Source organism: Schistocerca serialis, chromosome 2, assembly GCF_023864345.2.
Source record: "Schistocerca serialis cubense isolate TAMUIC-IGC-003099 chromosome 2, iqSchSeri2.2, whole genome shotgun sequence".
In the NCBI taxonomy this organism is placed as follows: domain Eukaryota; kingdom Metazoa; phylum Arthropoda; class Insecta; order Orthoptera; family Acrididae; genus Schistocerca; species Schistocerca serialis.
In genome coordinates, this window is record NC_064639.1 from 1,133,090,258 (window position 1) to 1,133,104,995 (window position 14,738).

Sequence of the window (14,738 nt, forward strand, 5' to 3'; positions counted from 1 at the left end):
TACGTTTAACACATTGCATGAAGCGTCTTGTTCTTGTCTTTTGTTTGTCATCAAACAGGGACATTCTTATATTTGTTACTGTGCAGATCGGACAGGTAATGGGGCGCTATTCTTTGAAGGAAAGAGCAGGCATGCACTGTGCTTACGGGACGGCGGATGGAAATTCTCACGCTGATCAACGCTTGCACGTTCAGCGGTTTTCGAATCGTGTGGTGCCAGATCCACGCACATTTACTGCAGTCAACAGGTCCCTACGAGAGAGAGAGAGAGGTTCATTTGAGGTAAGTTTTCCACAGGCACGTTTTCGTAATGGTACATGCGCATTTAAGGGCTACTTCCAAACCCGGTGCGTTCATTTTCTGTTGCAGGCGCGAGGGCCTGACGTAAGCGGCTATCAACGCACAGTGCGTACACCAGGGCTTCAAGAGGCGTCGTTAGCACTGCTGGAAAACGCACCCTCAAAAAGCTCGCGGCGTGTTGCAGGAGAAATGCTTTAAGCCATTCCACAACTTCGCGTGTGTGGCATGAAGATGATTTGCACTCCTTCCGCCCTCAGAAGATTGCTCTTAAGCGAGACGATTTTTCGCGTGGAATCCGATTCTGCTAGTTGTTTTTGCAAAGGTGTGCCATTCAACCGGAATTTCCGAACACACCTAGTTTTTACGAATGAGACAGCCTTTACATGAGAGCATATGTTCAACCGCCGCAATCAGTACGTGTGGGCACGGGAAAATCTGCAGTCCACTTTCGTTCATGGCCACCAAGATCATTTCGCTGTCAACATTTGCGCTGGCTTCGATAATTTGGTCGGTCTGTGACGCTACAACGCAGTCCGTGCTATGAATTTTTTCGCTTACTTAACACATGAAACTATTTGCATACAGTGTATTGTCTAGTGTAAATATATATTGTAAATACTATCTTTAAATTGTATAATATTTAACATTGGCAAGTCAGGGCATATTTAGTTAACGTTTAAGTCAGAGAGATTGTTTTGATGTGCCCCTGGGTGCGGGAGCGCGCCAGCGGGCAGTAGTAGCAGTGACGCCGTGCTCGGAGTAAGACGTGCAGTCGAGTGCTGCTAGTCCTAGCTGTGTTACATCTAACGGCTAGTGTGTGGATCTAAGTACTACGGGAGAGTAATGGTCGGCATATCTGGAAGCATGGCCGGTCAAGTTATTATGGATTAACGGGCATAGTGCTGAAGAAACGAGGGCTTAAATGTGAAGCGCACTGTGGGCCCAAGTCGCAACAGTAAAAGCCCGCTGCCACATTGTGTCGCCGCCGTGGACTTCCGTCGATCTACCGACAACGAGGGAAGTAAGGTCTACGTAATTTTCGTAGGATAAAATTGGAGAAGGCTTGCCAGTGACTGTGCTTTTCTCTGAAGTTGAACAATTAATAACAAGCACTTTATAATCGAAGTGTTGTAGTTACATTCCACCCGACAATAACACCAAGTAGGTTCCTTCCGATCCTTACCTTATTGAACCGAGTGTGTCACGCCATTATCAAGAGAAAATATGTTAATTATCAAATTATTTGCATAGACGGTGAAGAGTAAATTTCAGACTGTTTTGAACGATTGGTTATCGTAGTTAATTGTTTCACTTAATACGCTTACGCCAGCCGTAGTAACTTAATAACAGACTGAAGTAATAAATTTGATTATTAAGATTTATTTCAGTGCATATTCAGCTGAACTTAATTCGAGGATATTTCATGAAACTATAAAGCTTATTCCACCTGATAGTCGCTCAATTAATGAATTATTATCATGCAAAACATAGTTAATCAATTATTGGCAATATATTTCATTATCAGTAGATTAAACTGTGCAAAGTACGTAATTTTAAAGACAGAATTACAGTCCATTATTCAAAATCTCGATAGATAATTATCTGTGTTGTCGGCATTGCACTTAGCTGACAAATTATGAACAAAATAATTATCAAAATGCTTATTGAAAGTTAACCATTAATGTTTAAGTGTAGTTAGATTGTTATGACATTTTATGAGACTACTGAGCCTGACACAGCACTTACGTAAAAGTCCCCGTTCCACCTGCTGCGCTACAAACAGGTAAACTATTTTCGACACAATTATTCACGTACTTAACAGTACTATCGCTCATCAGTTGAGCTGGCGACCGATTTTTTAATTGCTTCTACAACTTAATAATTTCTTTCGGCAAAATTTCCACTGGAAAAATTTATTTCCAAATCATTTCCATTATTTCATTTACCGTTCGTTATTGAATGAAATTACTCATTCAGTAACGATCAAGTTATAACGTCTCCTGTTTCCCGCGGAATAATCATTATTTACTTAGGTTTCCGATGCCGTATCCCGACACGGGTCAAAATTCGTAATTCACGGTTATTGTTAACTTGTAATTTCGCAAATCCCGGGAAGCAGGGGGATGTTATAGGTCCATTCATGTTTCCCGCAGCGATCGAGCGCAAACAATTACCTAATCTTTTTCGAGAAATTTTGTCAGAGTTGTTGGAATATGTTCCACTCAACATGCGATAGTGAATATGGTACCAACACAATGGTGCCACTACCCACTTCACACTTGTAGTGCGAATGCATTTAGATGAAAGCTTTGGTAAGAAGAGGATAGGGCGCGCTGGGCCAGTGGAGATGGCTCGTAGGTGTAGGTGTTACAGGTTGCGTGTTACAGCAAAGCGATGGCAAAAGGAAGCACGGCTCTTCGTGTTCCCTAATAGAACACAACCACACAGCTGCACCTTTTCTGCACACCGTGGATGCTTATAACGAATGGCGTTTGCGTCCTCAGCATGTCGTTGATGGAATGCGTGGCATGAGAACACCAGATGTTTAGGGTGAAGTGATCCGTTAATTTACCAATGAATCTTCTAGGAGTACAGATGCTACAGCCTGTGCTATGGTACCAGGTCACGTACCTGGAGAGTATTGCAGGAGTGCAGGAGTGCAGCTTACAGATGTACCATCTTCAGAGAGTGCAGTTATTAAAACCAGCTCATTACCAATATTGCATGTCATTCGGGCAGCGATTAGTATACTGAAGAGTGAATGATGGCTTCCAACGCGATGTATACGAGACAGTGAAATTAAAACGAGGCGAATGGTAAAGTAAGTAACCTGTTTATTATTTGAAAGTAATCGTCATAACTTAACCCATAATTTGTCCCACCGTGAGAGTAGACTCAATGCCTTCATTGAAAAATGTTTGCTGTTGTCTACGGAAACGCGATTGAACCCAGATGTGCATCTCTTCGTGCAAAGCGAATCTACGGCCTCTAATGTGTTTCTTCAGGGCTAAAAATTACGTAAATCGCATGGGGGAACATTTCGGGACTGTATTTGAGGGTATTCCCAGAGAAACTTTTGCAGCGTAGTTGGAACAACTTTGTGATGTGTGGTGTCACCGCCAGACACCACACTTGCTAGGTGGTAGTTTTAAATCGGCCGCGGTCCATTAGTACATGTCGGACCCGCGTGTCGCCACTGTCAGTGATCGCAGACCGAGCGCCACCACACGGCAGGTCTCGAGAGGCTTACTAGCACTCGCCCCAGTTGTACGGACGACTTAGCTAGCGATGCAACACTGACGAAGCCTCGCTTATTTGCAGAGAAGATAGTTAGAATAGCCTTCAGCTAAGTCAATGGCTACGACCTAGCAAGGAGCCATAGCAATTGATAGTTATCGTATGAAGCATGTCTCATCAAGAACGATGTATACAAATGATGGATTAAAGTTAAGTATTCCAGAAGTTACGTACTTTTCTTTATAGCATTCATTACGTATCCTGTTTCAGACCTCACGCCATCCTGCGTGAGTTAGCGCGTGCATTTCGGCCTCCTCTCTCAATTAGTGTGCGTTGTGTTGGCTAATCTACCGACAAAACAAATTTTGGCGACGAGTAAAAACAGGGTCTTCTTCTTTATCCTTCCTTAGTTTACTTGTGTCATGGCTTCGCCACAATCTCCAGATGTACTGTCCGAATTTTATCGCTTGCAGAATCAGCAGACGCAGGCGTTATTGGATGCCCTTGGAGAGCTCGTCCAGGGTCAACGTGCAATGCAAACCGATGCGGCAGCCGCCGCTTCACCGCTACCGCAGCCACAACATGCTGTTGCACCCCCGTTTCGGCACTACGATGCGGAGGTGGAAACCTGGACGGAGTGGTCACGCCAGTTTGGATTTCATCTCGCCGCCTACAGAATTCAAGGTAACGAGCGGCAGCCTCATTTATTGGCGTGTGTAGGGGTGCAAACGTACCGTGTGATAGCGAAATTATTTCCCCAACGCGACGTGGCAACTCTGTCCTACGAAGAAATTTTGTCTGAATTAGATGCCTATTTCAAGGAATCAGTCAATGTAGTTGCAAAACGATATACGTTCTTTCGTACAAAACGTACGGCCGGTCAAACTAATCGGGAGTGGGCTGCAAATTTGCAAGGCCTTACAAAGGATTGTGCTTTTGAGTGTGAATGTGGACTCCCTTATTCAGATACAATGGTACGCGATGCAATTGCACAGAACGTTTCTGATGTTCGTATACGGGAGCAAATTTTGAAACTAGTCAATCCCTCCCTTCAACAAGTGATAGACATATTGGAGAGGCAAGACACACTTTTTGCTCAGGAATCATTTGCAACTTCGCCAGCTGTGTGTCACATTAACCGGCCCGCCGGGCGAGCTGCACGGAACTGTAAACAGCCCTCGCGCACGTCCACGCAGCTACGTGTCCCGCGCAAGCGCGCAAATGCAGTGAAATCATGCTACTAGACATTCGCGTGAGAATTACCCGTCACGCCAGGCTATTTGCTTTTTCTGTGATAAAAAAGGACATGTTCAGATCGGACACTAAAAACCATTCCAGGCCCTTTGCTTCGCGCCGGAATCGAACCAAGAACACTTCGGCTCGTAAACCTTCGCCCATGGAAATTCATGTAGTTAATTCCACTCCGCCCAGTGCCACTCCCTCTAACAGTGACTGTGTTCGTCCCACAAAAAGTGTGCGTCGATGTCGCAGGAAATCCCGTCAAGTCGCGAGTGCTTCTGTACCAGTATCAGTTCAAATTGCATGAGACAGTCGCTCTTGTCAGCAGGACAATAAACTTTTGGTAGACTTGGACATTAATGGCAACGTGATCCCATTCCAGCTCGATACCGGAGTTCCAGTTTCATTGATTCATAAAGACATGTACCAACAACTGGGCACACCTCCCTTGCGTGCCGCCAATGTTAAGCTAACTACATATTCAGGTCACAAGATCCCTGTGTTAGGACAGTGCAGCCTTCTTGCGACATACAAGGGACAAACAAAACTTGTGTCATTTTACGTACTTCGTTCTTCTTCTGCAGTGAACTTGTTTGGTTTAGATTTATTTCAGTTGTTTAACTTGTCTATAGTCAATCAGGTCCTATCAGTGAATCAGACTGTGCCTTCAGCCAGTGTTTCTAGTCTATGTGATGAGTTTGCAGACATTTTTGCACCGGGCCTTGGTTGCGCTATGAACTATAAAGCACATTAGGAACTGAAAGTAAACGCGCAACCAAAATTTTTCAGGGCGCGCAATGTTCCCCACGCATTGCGTGATGAGGTCGCAAGAACGTTACTCGATTTAGAATCACAAGGTGTAATTGAACGTGTGCAGGCTTCTCTCTGGGCCTCACCCGTAGTAATTTTGCCAAAACCTTCCGGTAAATTGAGACTTTGTGTGGACTTCAAGGCAACAGTGAATCCACAACTAGTGATTGCCACTTATCCTTTACCCCGCCCGGAAGATCTTTTTGACAAACTGTGCCCAGGTACATATTTTTCTAAGTTGGACCTAGCAGATGCGTACTTGCAAATACCGGTGGACGAAGAATCCCAGCGCGTTTTGGTGGTTAATACGCATCTTGGGTTGTATCGCTTCAAAAGACTGCCATTCGGGTGCACATCCGCCCCTGCATTGTTTCAGCAATATCTGCGAACTGTTTGTGCGTCAGTCCCTACTGCAGCAAACTATCTGGACGATATTGTGATCTCCGGACAGACAGAAGACGAACATTTAGCAACCCTCCGAACATTATTTCAGGTCTTGCGACAAAATGGTCTTCGCTTGCGGAAGGACAAATGTGTGTTTTTTGCTCGTGACTTACCATATTTGGGACATGTAATCAATGCCCAACGCATACATCCGAGTCCAGGGCACCTCCGTGCCATACAGGACTTGCTTTCGCCGCAGAATTTGAAGCAGCTACAGAGTGTGTTGGGAAAAATTAACTATTACCATAAATTTGTGCCGCACGCATCTTCCATTTCAGCTCCGCTTCATCGCTTACGCCGTCAAGGTGTTCCGTTCGTCTGGACGACGGAATGCGAACGCGCCTTTCGCCAGTTGAAATCGGCGTTGCTTTCTAATACTTGCCTTACGCCATTCGATCCCCAGAAACCCCTTTTGTTGATGGTAGGTGCATCGGATTTCGGGATCGGTGGTGTGCTTGCGCACAAAGATGGTTCGCATGATCGTCCTATTGCCTTTGCGTCCAAATTGCTCTCGTCAGCGCAAAGAAATTATTCACAGATCGAGAAAGAAGCTTTGGCTCTCGTATTTGGTGTTACTAAGTTTCACGATTTCTTGTATGGTCGTCACTTTACCATCATCACAGACCACAAACCTTTGACAGCGCTTTTTCATCCGAACAAGCCTGTACCTCCACGTACAGCGCAGAAATTCATTCGCTGGTCTATTTTCCTCTCGCAGTACCGCTAAGCACGGAAACGCCGATGCGTTGTCCCGTTTGCCTGTTGCTGAGGATAGAGCATTCGATCCTTCCGAACTTGCTTGCATGTTCATTGATGCGGAAACCGATGACGTGGTCGAATCGTTTCCGATTGATTTTCGTCGTGTAGCTACAGCCACAGCTGCTGACCCTGTCCTTGCTACCGTTTTGCGTTTTGTTGCTATGCAATGGCCCTTGTCAAAGTCGCGGATCGCGGATCCGTTGGTTCGCCGATTTTTTGCTCACAAGGAGACTTTTTGTACGCCTTGGTGTTTTGCTGTTGCGTTCTGATAATGATCAGTCCAGAGTCGTGGTCCCACGTTCGTTACAGTCCTCTGTTTTACGGCTTCTCCACCAAGGACATTGGGGTATAGTGCGAACGAAACAACTTGCTCGTCAGCACTGTACTTGGTTCGGAATCGATGCAGCGATTACGAATATGTGCTCTTCTTGCATGGCGTGTGCCGAACAACAATCCGCACCACCGCGGAAATTCTTTGCATGGCCGAAAGCCACTTCCCCTTGGCAACGCTTGCACATCGATTTTTCTGGTCCATTCTGGAATGCTCGATGGTTGGTTGTGGTCGATTCTTTCAGTAATTTTCCTTTTGTTGTCCGGATGTCTTCCACGTCATCTGCCACCATCCAAGCATTGTCTGCTATCTTTTGCATTAAAGGTTTTCCACAGACTATTGTTTCCGACAATGGCCCACAATTCATGTCCGCAGAATTTCAGTCATTCTGCAAGGCCGATGGTATTCAACATCTGACGTCCGCGCCGTTTTCGCCTCAGTCAAACGGTGCCGCTGAACGATTGGTCCGGACTTTCAAGTCACAGATGTTGAAGTTGAAAGAGTCGCATTCTCGGGAGTACACGTTGTTGCTCTTTTTGTCTTCGTATCGCTCTCAGCCCCGAGATGGTCGCTCGCCGGCTGAGTTGCTCCACGGTCGTCCTCATCGAACCTTGATGTCTTTGCTGCATCCGCCGCATCAGGTTCCTGTGCAGTGGCAGACTCCTGCTTTTGCTCCAGGCGACGTTGTATTCTATCGCAACTATCGCGGTTCACGGCGTTGGCTCACAGGGCGCATTCTTCGCTGCCTCGGCCGCGCGATGTATTTGGTTGTGGGGGCCTCTAGTGAGGTGCGTCGGCATCTCAATCAGCTGCGCCTCTCTCGTCGCCTGGGTTCTGCCTCTCCCCGTCTGCTTTCAGCGACGGTGCCGTATGATCAGCGCCCTGGGGACCCATCTACTGGCTCGCCTCATCCCCAGGTGTTACCGACGCTGCCTTCCATTTTGCTCCATGCCGACGCGCCGCCGCCGCTGCCTGTTCTCCCGCCGACGCCGCCCGCAGTGGACGCGTCGCTGCAGCCGCCATGCGCCTCCCTGGGTCACATGCCTCCGATCGCTTCCCGTGACCAGCAGTCCTCCGCCATGGAACTCTTGCCCGCTCCGGACCACATGCCGTCTTCGCGCGTCGGGTACCCCGACGCGATGGAGGTCGACCCTTCGGCCCCTCCTGTCTCTGTACGGGCGCATAACCCACATGTTGGCGTGCACCCTGGACTAGGTTTTCAGGCGTTTCCTAGCTCCCCTCGGACCGAATGGCCAGGTGCGGGTGGCACAGCCTCGCCTGTTAGGCTCCCCACCTCATCGCATACGCCAACATGGGGTCCTCCCCATGGCGGGCGGAAGCCTTATAACACGACCGTTCGCCGATTTGCGGGGGAGGAATGTGGTGTCACCGCCAGACACTACACTTGCTAGGTGGTAGTTTTAAATCGGCCGCGGTCCATTAGTACATGTCGGACCCGCGTGTCGCCACTGTCAGTGATCGCAGACCGAGCGCCACCACACGGCAGGTCTCGAGAGACTTACTAGCACTCGCCCCAGTTGTACGGACAACTTAGCTAGCGATGCAACACTGACGAAGCCTCGCTTATTTGCAGAGAAGATAGTTAGAATAGCCTTCAGCTAAGTCAATGGCTACGACCTAGCAAGGCGCCATAGCAATTGATAGTTATCGTATGAAGCATGTCTCATCAAGAACGATGTATACAAATGATGGATTAAAGTTAAGTATTCCAGAAGCTACGTACTTTTCTTTATAGCATTCATTACGTATCCTGTTTCAGATCTCACGCCATCCTGCGTGAGTTAGCGCGTGCATTTCGGCCTCCTCTCTCAATTAGTGTGCGTTGTGTTGGCTAATCTGCCGACACAACAGTGATCATGTGGACGGTCATGATCCCGTAACATAATTATGCCATATGTCATCATTGCTGGCCGTTTGAACTTCAAAGTCGCGTTTTTAATTTTTCAGAATCTCCACGTATCACTGTGCGGTAATTGTAGAGCTATACTTTAACATGAAGTGCTGACATTCTATTGTAGTAACATCTGCTCCTCTATCAGACGGTAGTAAACCTAATGCGCACAATTTGGCCGGAACTTCAGCTGCTCAGTCGTGATCACGCGAACACTACCGTGGCTAACGCCCGCCACGGACCGAATGACTTCCACCATCCGCCATCTGTCATTTTCGACCACAGCATCTAGTACAGCACGCTAATAACACAATGAGTCTATCTTGGTAGACTGCTGTCTCTCAATGTCACTACCTTCTCAAAATTCATTAAATTTATTAGCTCTTGCGAATATGGATAACGTCAGCTGTGTAATGGAATGTCAATGAAAATTTGTACTGGGACACGAACCCGGATTTCCCACTTACCGCGAATGGTTGGCTTGCTATTTGGATATCTGAGCAAGACTCACGGGCAGACCCAAACTTCCATATGTCGTCAACCACATGTCTACAACTTTCACATCAATTATATAGGGTGAGTCAGGAGGAAAGGTACACTTGACAGCAAAACAAGTGGGTCACTGCCGAATACAACCAACATAACGTATCTGCGTTGCAGCTCCTCTAAACACCAAAACCCCGTGGGTACAGTCGTTTGACTACACGTACTGGGTACCGCAAGAGACTACTAGAGACCAAAGATCTTTATGGCAGTCAGTCTAAGCATAAACTAATATCGTCATACAAAACACGTTCTTAGCGATGAGACACCCCTTAACACTAATAAACTAACCTTAAGTACAACAAGTGACATTCCAAAAGTTCTGAGAAAACGGATTATTTTACATATATCGTACAGTAATCCTTAGCCAAAATTAAATCCTTGAGACAATATATGGAGTTACAAAGCTGTACGGCAATCGGAAAAAAGTTTTTCGCTCTCGAAAAGGTTTTCCATCCACGTGCGTGAACGTCGCTCAACGGCGAGTGGTTCTGGATAGAGATGGGCAAAACTGTTCTTTTCAGAGAACTGTTCACTCCCTGAATTGAACTAGGTCTTTTTCATGACTCACCACTCATTCACAATAGAAAATAAATGGAAGGCACATTGCCCTTTAAACTTGGTTTATTCCATTGCTATGCCTGTATTTTGATCTTATTTGATCCTATTTTGAAGTAACACAGATAATGAGTAAGAATTTTGTATTGTTTATTGAAATTTCCACGATATGACAAAGTTTTTGATTATTGATTTATTTTACACTATCGTGGTTTTTTGGGTGATCAGAAAATGTTGTAGCTTGAGATTTGCATTAACAATATATTTGGCTATAATGTATCAAAATTTCATTAACCTTGTACAAATACATCGCAAGCCATATATTTTTAAAGTGAACATTTCCTTCCGAAGACGCCTAAAACCGCAAAATCCGTACCAGAATAAGAAAAAATATATATATATAAATTTGACTGTAAGACTAAAGTGCTGCATATAGCCTTACGCAGAATAAAACAAGGAAAGTATTGGTGTATCATATTTTGCGATACGTTTATCGGTTTGCTCGTAATTAAAGCGTAAATTCGAGTGTCCATAGTAAAAATCCTATTGTAAGAGGAGTCGTCAGGAACCTAATCTGATCAGTTTAAACAAATGAAAATAAAATAAAAATAAAAAACAAATGATGTATACATAACATAATAATGTAATATACATAGCGGTATTACTACGAAGAACAATATGCAGTAGAGACGAACTCCGATGCAGAGGTGCTGAGTCAAGCAGGTCAAGCCGCGAGCTGTATTACTGCGTGAGCTAAGACCGCAGAGACCAGAGTGACACCTGAGTTGCTTTGCTCAACGCTCTGGCTAGAGTCGAGAACGGTGGGATGAGCGTTGAACGGGCGAGTTCCGAGGGTGGGGGGAGCGGTGAGCGGCCACCAGTCACCCGCTCCGAGACAAATCGTCCGTTCTCTTGCGAGCAGGTTGTTGCAAGTAGTTCTTATGTTCTCCGCTAGGAGGCTCTCTGTCCTGTTGCTCGCATCAACTGCCCAGAGGGCAGGACGTGCGACTGAAACGATCGCCGACGGAGTGCGAAGCAAAGTTAAGCTGCGCCAGACACTGCACGCAGCAGAGGAAGCACAGAGACAGGCACGGCATATGTGAAATACAAAATCTAATGGGACACTGCACAATGCAGGCAGCCAAGGCAGAAGCAGGGCAGAGGCCGGCGCTGGCTGTGTTGTGTGGCGTGCAGTGTGCTCTGACCAGCAGAGGCCCCGCTGATATGCTCCGTCTCTCTCTCTCTCTCTCTCTCTCTCTTTCTCTGCTGTGGGAAACGTTTGGAGCTACCGTTCTTTTTTTCTGAATCACTGAATGTTCACACCTTTGAAAGATTCAACTCTAAGAATCAGTTCAGGAGCGGATCCCCCATCTCTAGTTTTGGAAACTGGATATTGGACGAACCAGTAACAAAACGCGATTAATGGCAACAAGCACTCTACGGAAATCTCAACATTAACAGCGAATCACCAGTAAAATCATTGTTCTCGTAACACATCAACACCTACATGCCCCCCCAGGGGGTCCACAACTCTTTTGTGGATACGTGCGTAGCAAGCACAGGACCCCGAGCTAATGTGGCCCTCCTTCCTTACCGGGCTGCATACCCTCCCTTTCTGCATCCTTCCCTGTCCCCCATCTTCTCCCCCCCCCCTCACCTCTGACTCTTTCCTTCCCTTTCTCCCCCTCTGGGAGTATGGTTTGTGCCTACGTCCGGAGACGGACGCTTGTAAATGTATCGCATTCTTCGCCTTCCTTGCTTGTATGTCTTCATCCTTCCTTTGTCCTTCTCTTTTCCTTACCTCTTCTCTTTACCCTTTTCTCCGCTGTGGCGTTTGAGACCTCTCTTCTTTCCTTTCCCTTTCTCTTTCTTCCTTCCTGTGCGTGTCTGAAGGCCGACCCACGCACTTCCATGTGTAGCCGGTGACGGGGTAACGCGTAATTCCCCGCCCCGGGTAGACAGGTAGGACACGTACGTACCCCCTGGTAACGGCCAGGCCCAGGGAGGGGTGATTACCCGAGCTGATACCTTCCGAAAGTGCCGATTGGTCCCTCCGTCCGTTTGTCGGGAGGTGTGACCTGAGGTGTGAACAATCACCTAAGGCGGGAGTGCCCCAGAGAGGGCCCCCACAAGGGAGGAGCGCGCCATCGGAGACGCCGGTAATCGTGGGGGATTCTTCCGCAATGGTTTCCTCACCTCCTCCACTATGTCTGCTCACAAACGTAAGTTCACTGAGTCTCAGCCACAGTCAGTTCTTCCATCGTTGCCACAGTTCCTTGTTGTTTCTCGGTCTGACGATGGTCACGATTTCTCCACGGTCAACCCTTTCATTATTCAGAAAGGTGTCGACGCAATTGCAGGTCCTGTAAAGTCTTGTTCCAGATTACGGAATGGCACCCTGTTGTTAGAAACCGTCAGTGCCCTCCAGGCACAAAAATTGCTACGTACCTCACTACTACACACCTTCCCTGTCCGGGTGGAACCGCACTGTACTTTAAATTCCTCGCGCGGAGTCGTTAATACACGCTCCCTCGATGGATTGTCTGACGAAGAAATTCAGCACTACCTGTCTGACCAGGGCGTAACGGCTGTTCATAGGGTTATGAAAACGGTTGACACGAACATCATTCCAACCCACACTGTCTTCTTGACATTTGACAAAGTTCAACTCCCATCGAAAATCAAAGCAGGCTATGAGATAATTTCCGTTCGCCCTTACGTCCCAAACCCTACGCGTTGCTATCGGTGTCAGCGGTTCAATCACACCAGCCAGTCCTGTTCCAATCCAGCCAAATGTGTTACGTGTGGCAAGGATGCCCACAAGGGTGCTTGTCCACCTCCACCTGCATCAACTTATGGGTGACCACGCTGCTTCCTCTCGAGATTGTCCCGTTTTTAAGGACGAAAAGCTCATCCAGGAAATTAGAGTAAAGGAAAAGGTGTCGACCTTTGCTGCTCGAAAATTATTCGCCAGTCGACAGCCCACCGTGCCTCAGAAAGGAAAATACAGCACTGTCCTTGCTTCTCCTCGGCCAACAAAGGAGGCGGCCACGCAGACTTGCGACCTCACCTTTAGTGCCACGGTCGTCAGATCGGCCAGCGCAAAGATCACCCGTTCAACCTCACCACTTTCGCCTGCCCACACTCTGGCTCACCCTTCGTCGAGTTCTGCTAAATCTCGAGCCCAAAAGTCAGACACCAAGACTTCGAAAAAAGAGCATACTCGTGAAGAGTTTTTACGTACGGCAACTTCCCAACCATCGGTTCCTCCTTCCTCTAAACATCATACTTCCAAGAAGGCTACAAAGGAACCCAGTTCCTCTCCTTCTCCGCCAAGGCGTGTCCCATCTACAGCACCACCTGGCAGAAATCGCCCTCGGCCGTCTTCTGTGTCGCCGAGGCGCACTGCTGGTGGCCGATCAACCGGCCGATCGCTGGTGGTAGGAGCTGCTCCTGACCAACCTATGGATCAGGATCTTCTGCCTTCGGCTGAATGCCATTCCACGCTGTCGGTCGCAAGCTCAGAGCAGTCGTTGAGTTGACAGCGACCTTGGTCACATTCCTCCATTTTCTGTTCACCCTATGTCCATTATCCACTGGAATATCCTCGGCATTCGAGCCAATCGGGATGAATTGTCGATCCTCTTACGATCCTACTCGCCGGTCATCTTCTGTCTTCAGGAAACAAAGCTGCGTCTCCATGACCGCTTTGTTCTCCCTCATTTTCAGTCCGTCTGATATGATCTCCCCTCTGTTGAAGGCACTCCAGCACATGGAAGACTCATGATTCATCTCCATGAAACTCTCCATTATCACCCAATCCATTTAAACACTTCCTTCCAAGCTGTCGCCGTCCGTCTTTCCCTTTCCGGATACACGTTCTCTCTTTGTACTGTATACATTCCATTGTCCACACCAATGGCACGAGCTGATCTCCTTCATCTTCTTGGTCAGCTTCCACCCCCATATTTGCTGGTTGGGGACTTCAATGCCCACCACCCGCTTTGCGGATTTCCACATCCTTGTCCACGTGGCTCACTATTGCTAGACGTCGTCCACCAAGCAGATCTAGTTTGCCTCAACACTGGGGTCCCTACATTTTTGTCTGCCTCCACGACAAGTTTATCTCATTTGGACCTTGCGGTTGGTACTGTTCCGCTAGCTCGGCGCTTCGAATGGTTCGCCCTTGATGATACACACTCGAGTGACCACTTTCCATGTGTCCTTAGACTGCAGCCTCAACTGCCCTACATGCGCCCGCGACGCTGGGAGTTTGCCCAAGCCGATTGGACACTTTTTTCGTCTCTAGCGACATTCGATGACCGTCACTTTCCCAGCGTCGACGATGAGGTCACACATATTACCGACGTTATTCTTACAGCTGCGGAACATTCAATACCACGCACCTCCGAATTGCCCCGGCGCCCCCCAGTTCCTTGGTGGAACGAGGCATGCCGTGATGCAATACGTGAGCGGCGACGTGCTCTCCGCGTTTTCCGCCTTCATCCTACTTTGGCCAACTGTATCCGCTATAAGCAGTTCCGAGCGTGATGCCGTCGTGTCATCCGCGATAGCAAGAAGGCAAGCTGGAAATTCTTTATTAGCT